Source organism: Heterocephalus glaber, unplaced genomic scaffold (assembly GCF_053883595.1).
Source record: "Heterocephalus glaber isolate CG9 unplaced genomic scaffold, H.glaber_assembly_v1.0 deba00001613, whole genome shotgun sequence".
Classification (NCBI taxonomy): Eukaryota; Metazoa; Chordata; class Mammalia; order Rodentia; family Bathyergidae; genus Heterocephalus; species Heterocephalus glaber.
Window position 1 is genome coordinate 10143328 of NW_028258384.1, and position 6053 is coordinate 10149380.

Sequence of the window (6053 nt, forward strand, 5' to 3'; positions counted from 1 at the left end):
AATTTGTCACAGGCTTCCAAGAGATGTGGATGGGATAAAGAGATGAGACACCATAGAAGCATTCTATCATGTCTTCCCATGATAGCTCATGTTGTGTTTCCCAGATGCAGCATGTGCTTTTACTTTTACTTTTATCTTCCATTGCCCTTGTTCTGCCCAGGTTTGCTCAGCCAACCTGGTGTCTCCCATACCTATTCACCCCTCACTTTTCAAATAAACTTTTGGCAATGTTTTTGCTTGTCTTATTCAATTATTTGAGGCAAGAAGGACCTGGAATACTTTTAATTGGTGAATCATTTCTAAAAAAACTACATAATAACACTACTACATGGTACCTATGAATTCAGTGAATCCACTCGGAGCAGCTCTGGCACTACTACTCTTCTAGTCATCTATGTTGGGATCAGTTTGCTACTTCTCTGTCTCTTTTGGTCTTCCTCTAAAAAAAAAATTGTCTACGTTAATGTGTGTGCATGCAGAAATTTTTTTTTTGCTGAAAATTAGATAATCTTGGACATATTATTAATTCTCTCTGAGCCTCAGTAGTCTTTCATCAAATAGAAATAATAACAGTAAACACTTGATTTACTTTCTTTTTGTTGGATCATCAAAGTTCAAGAAGGAAAATTTAAAATCCCCTAATTCTGCATGTAATATGTTCTTTTCCTATTCTTTAAAAAAAAGTTACACAGGAAAAAATAATCAGTTTTAAATGCTTCTGTTTATCTGATTTTCCAGCATCAACAGAAAAATGTCCAAGGGACTCTGCCAAAAATAAATAAAAAACTCATTAAAAGCAAAAAGAGAAAGGGGGAGCAGAGGAGAGAGCGGATGATGAAAGTTGGGGAGGCTGCAGATGTAAATCCCAGTATCTCTGACTATTTTCATGCTGTTGAAATCTCCTAATGTACTGCTTTTGTTGTCATGTGTGCACACACACAAAATGAACATTTATGTATGTTCTTTTACACAAGAGCAGGCATGCACACTCACAAAGAAACAGGCACACATGCCTTCACACAAGCCAATGTAATGAAAACTCTCAGTAGTAACATCCAAGAGCTGCTGGATCAAGTTTAAATTTTTGAAGACAGAAACTGACTCTATTTTTTATGTCACCTCATGCATAGCCTAATTATTAATTCAATATAATCACACATAAATACCTAAATATATAAACATATGCATAAATCAATGTTTTTATTATCAAAATCTGATGCTGCTTCTTTTATTAAATGATAAATATAGAGTGTATAAGTTACTCTAATACTTAACGTGTTAAAAAAAATCTTCCTCTTTTATGGGTACATTTTCGCTTTTGCAGTCGTCTTCTGGTGTACATAATTAGCTACTTGCCAACATAATTGGCCACTTGCCTTTTTTTAGAATTTTCACCGGCAAAGGGTAAGGGCACTTTTTGTACCTATAACTAATTGTAGCTGAAAACAATGCCAAAAAAAACTCCAAAAAGCTAATTGCGGTCCCTTGACAATTTGACTCTTAATATGTTAACCCACACAACTGTCAACTCTTCTTTTAAAACATTTTCTCAGATACATTATGAGGAATTTTATGGAAATTTGGGAAAAGTTATTTGTTTTAAAATATAATTATTGCAACTGAGTGAAAAAATCAACCTGGAGAAAAATAGTATGAAACTCTTTTATACAGAAACTTTATAAATAAGAGTTTGCAAGATTTAATATAGACTTGAAGAAAGTCTTGATTTTTTAATCCACCTTTCATTTCTGCAGAAAATTCTCATTTGAGTGAATTGTTATTTTGCACAGTATTGAAACAAATTGTACAAGTTGAAGTTAAAAGACAAGTAGGGCAACTTTTCAGTCCACAAAGTTTCACATGATGAAAACATATTAAAAGAAAAGAAGCAAAATTAGAGGCTATTGTATAGCAAATGACTTCTTTTACAGAAAAGCAAACATTTTTCAAGGACAAGGACAAAGATACCTGTTAGCCTACATGATCTATGGATTTTGGAAAACCCTGGCTGTAAGCAGTATTCAGCCACTGGGAGTCATTGTCAATGTATCAGTTGGCTACTGTTCTAATAATACTATATAATAATCTATCACTAAATCAATGTGAAAAACAATAGAAATCTCCAAACTGATTTCATAGTGGTTGTATTAGTTTACAGTCTCATCAACAGTGGAGAAGTTTTCCTTTCTCCCTACAGCCTCACTTGCATTTGTTATTAGTTGATTTCTTGATGGTAGCCATTCTTTCCAGAATGAGATAGAATCTTAATGCTGTTTTAATTTGAATTTCTTACATGGCCAGCAATGTTTGTATTTCTTCATCTGAGAAATATCTATTCATTTCAAATGCCCACTTTTAATTGGGTGTGTAAGTTTGAGGGGCCTAATTTTTTAGATATTTATATATTTTAGATATTAGTACTTTTTGAGAGAAGTAGCTGAGAAATTTTTCCCCATTCTATAGATTGCCTCTTCACTCTGTTGGTGGTTTCCTTTGCTGTGCAGAAGCTTTTTGATGTGATATTATTTGTTGATTCTTGGTATTATTTCTTGTGCAACCTAGGTTTTGTTCAGAAAGCCTTTTCCTACACTTATGTCTTCAAGAGTTATACCTATTTTGCCTTCCAGAAGAAGTGTTTCTGTTCTAATATTTAGATCTTTCATTCATTTTTATTTTAGTTTAGTGCATGGTGAAAATATGGTTTTCAGTTCAACCTTTAGCATGTGCACAGCCAGTTGTTTTCAGCATCATGTGTTAAAAAGGCTATTTTTCCTCCAGCTGTGGATTTGTCTCCCTTTGTCCAAAATAACTTAGCTGAATGTGCCTGGGTTTATGTACCTTTGATTCTGTTCTATTGATCCATGAGTCTGTTTTTTGCCAGTACCGTGCTGTCTTTGTCACTGTAGCTTTGTAGTATAAATTGAAGCCCTGGATTGTTATTCCCCTTGTCCTGCCCATGTTCCCTAGGGATGCTTTTGCCATTCCAGTTGTCTTCTGGTTCCATATGAATGTTAAGTTTGTTTGTCCTGTTCTATAAGGAATGTTATTGGTATTTTGATTGAGATTGTGTTAAATCTACATAACAGTTTTGAAAATATGGTCATTTTGACTATATTGGTTCCACCAATTCAGGAAGAGGTGATCTCTTTCATTGTTCTGATATCTTCTTCTATCTCCTTCTTCAGAGTACTATACTTTTCATTATAGGCATTTTTTTTACTTTATTAGTTCCTAACTACTTCATTTTTCTTTATGCTATTGTGAAGGGTGTTATTTCTCTAATGTTCCTCTCAGTGAGTTTATTATTGGTGTACAGGAACACTATTGATTTTTTAGTGTTGACTTTGTATCCTGCTGCATTGCTGAATTTGGATATTAGTTCTAGAAATCTTTTGATAGAGTTTTTGAGTTCTTCTATGTAGAGGATCCTGTCATCAACAAATAATGACAATTTAATTTCTTTCTTTCCTATCCATGCCCTTTTATTTCTTTCTCTTGTCATATTGCCTTAGCTAATTTTTGAGAACTATATTAAACAGAAGGGCTGATAGTGGATATCCTTGTTTTGTTTCTGATTTTAGAGGGAACTCTTTCGGCTACTCTCTATTTAGTACAGTGTTGACAGCTTGCTTTTCATAGATGGCTTTTATCAGATTGAGGTAAAGACTTACTATTCCTGTTTTCTTCACTTTTTTATCATGAGTGGATGTTGGATTTTGTTAAATGCTTTTTCTGCATTTCTTGAGATCATCATATGATTCTTGTCCTTGCTTCTGTTTATGTGATATATTGCATTTATTAATTTGTCTATGTTGAAAAGTCCCTGAGAGGCTTGGGGAGCAAGCGGGCGGAAGAGGAGGCGGCGGCGTGGCGAGGCGAGGCGATCGGTGAGAGACCGAGGGAGCACAGCGCAGCCAGGGCCAGACAGACTGGGGCCGCGGGACCCGCGGGACCCGCGGGACCCGCGCCGGCCCTCGTGTGTCCGCGCGGAAGGGCGCGCCGCCAAGCCGGTGCTGACTCTGGGTTATGTTACAGTAGACTAGAAATGGTAATTTCTACTTTGCAGGACTGCAGACTAAGAAGCGAAAGAGAAGCCTATGTAAATAACTGACTCCTCTCCTGCTGTCCTTTTTCGTTTGAAGACGCTTTGTTTCACATATCTGAGGAGTTTATAACTAGTACCATCATTATGAATGTGACAAGTTTATTTTCCTTCACAAGCCCAGCTGTGAAGAGACTTCTTGGGTGGAAACAGGATGATGAAGAAGAAAAACGGGCAAGGAAAGCTGCTGATGCTTTGGTTAAAAAACTGAAGAAAAAGAAAGGTGCCGAGGAGGAACTTGAAAAAGCTTTGAGCTGCCCAGAGCAACCAAGTAACTGTGTCACCATTCCCCTCTCAATGGATGGCAGGTTGCAGGTCTCCCGCTGGAAGGGACTGTCTCATGTCATTTACTGCCGTGTATGGCGCTGGTCTGATCTTCAGAGCCACCATGAACTAAAACCACTGGAGTCCTGCAAATTTCCTTTTGGTTCCAAGCAGAAGGAGGTCTGCATCAACCCCTACCACTATAAGAGAGTAGAATACCCGGTTCTTCCTCCAGTGCTGGTTCCAAGACACAGTGAATATAATCCTCAGCACAGCCTCCTAGCTCAGTTCCGTACCGTGGGACAAAACGAGTCTCACATGCCACTCAATGCCACTTTTCCGAATTCTTTCCAGCAACCCAACAGCCATCCATTTCCCCATTCTCCCAACAGCAGTTACCCAAACTCTCCCGGAAGCAGCAACAGCGCCTACCCTAACTCTCCTACCAGCTCAGACCCAGGCAGCCCTTTCCAGATTCCAGTTGATACGCCTTCTCCTGCCTACCAGCCTCCTGAAGACTCCATGACTCAGGATGGTTCTCAGTCAATGGACACAAATATGATGGCACCTTCACTGCTCTCTGAAATCAACAGAGGCGATGTTCAGGCAGTTGATTATGAGGAACCAAAACACTGGTGCTCTATTGTCTACTATGAGTTCAATAACGGTGTGAGTGAAATGTTCCATGCCTCCTCCACAAGCGTGTTGCTGGATGGCTTCACCAATAAGAACTGTTTCTGCCTTGGGTTGCTCTCCAATGTTAACCAGAATTCCACTATTGAAAACACCAGGCGGCACACTGGAAAAGGAGTTCATCTTTATTATGTTGGAGGGAAGGTATATGCCGAATGCCTCAGTGACAGTAACATCTTTGTGCAAAGTTGGAACTGCAACTACCAGCATGGATTTCATCCCACTACTGTTTGCAAAATCCCTAGTAGATGTAGTTTAAAAATTTTTAACAATCAAGAATTTGCTCAGTTACTGGCACAGTCTGTGAACCATGGTTTTGAAACAGCCTATGAGCTCACAAAAATGTGCACTATAAGCATGAGTTTTGTGAAGGGCTAGGGAGTAGAATATCATTGCCAGGATGTTACCAGCACCCCCTGCTGGATTGAGATACACCTGCATGGCCCACTCCAATACCTGGATAAAGTTCTCACCCAGATGGGCTCACCTCATAATCCTATTTCATCAGTGTTTTAAATGGCCTCAGGCTTCTGCCTCTGGAAAACTATTGAGCCTTACATGTACTTGAAGGATGGATGAGTCAGACATGATGGAGAGCTGACAAAGGAGCCTTGATAATACTTGACCTCTGTGACCAACTCTTGGATTCAGAAATTTAAAAACCTCGGTAACATACTGCTGATATCAAGAACCTGTTTAGTTTATGTTGTAACATTCTGTTGTAAAATCAACTAAAATGCAGACTTTTAGCAGGATGTTGTGTATAGTTAAAGAAGAGATGGCCCAGCCAAGGACAAATTATCATTAGAAAAATGGTCCTAAGAGATGCTTTTGTGTTTGGCACTTTAAGGTCATCATTTGGCAGAAGTAGCATTAATAGTCTTTCTGAAGTGTGCTTTTATCAGGTTTAGAGCCCATGGTGAGACTTTTCATGGGTTTTCGTAATATTTTAAAACTATTTGTTCAGTAATGTTTTTTTTTAAGTAAAGGTTAA

At 38.2% G+C, this 6053-nt stretch overlaps 1 pseudogene; it reads left to right on the forward strand.

The window, feature by feature from the left end:
- Nucleotides 1-4189: 4189 nt before the first annotated feature.
- On the forward strand, nt 4190-5660 carry LOC101710201 (SMAD family member 1 pseudogene; annotated as a pseudogene).
- The last annotated feature ends 393 nt before the right edge of the window (nt 5661-6053 follow it).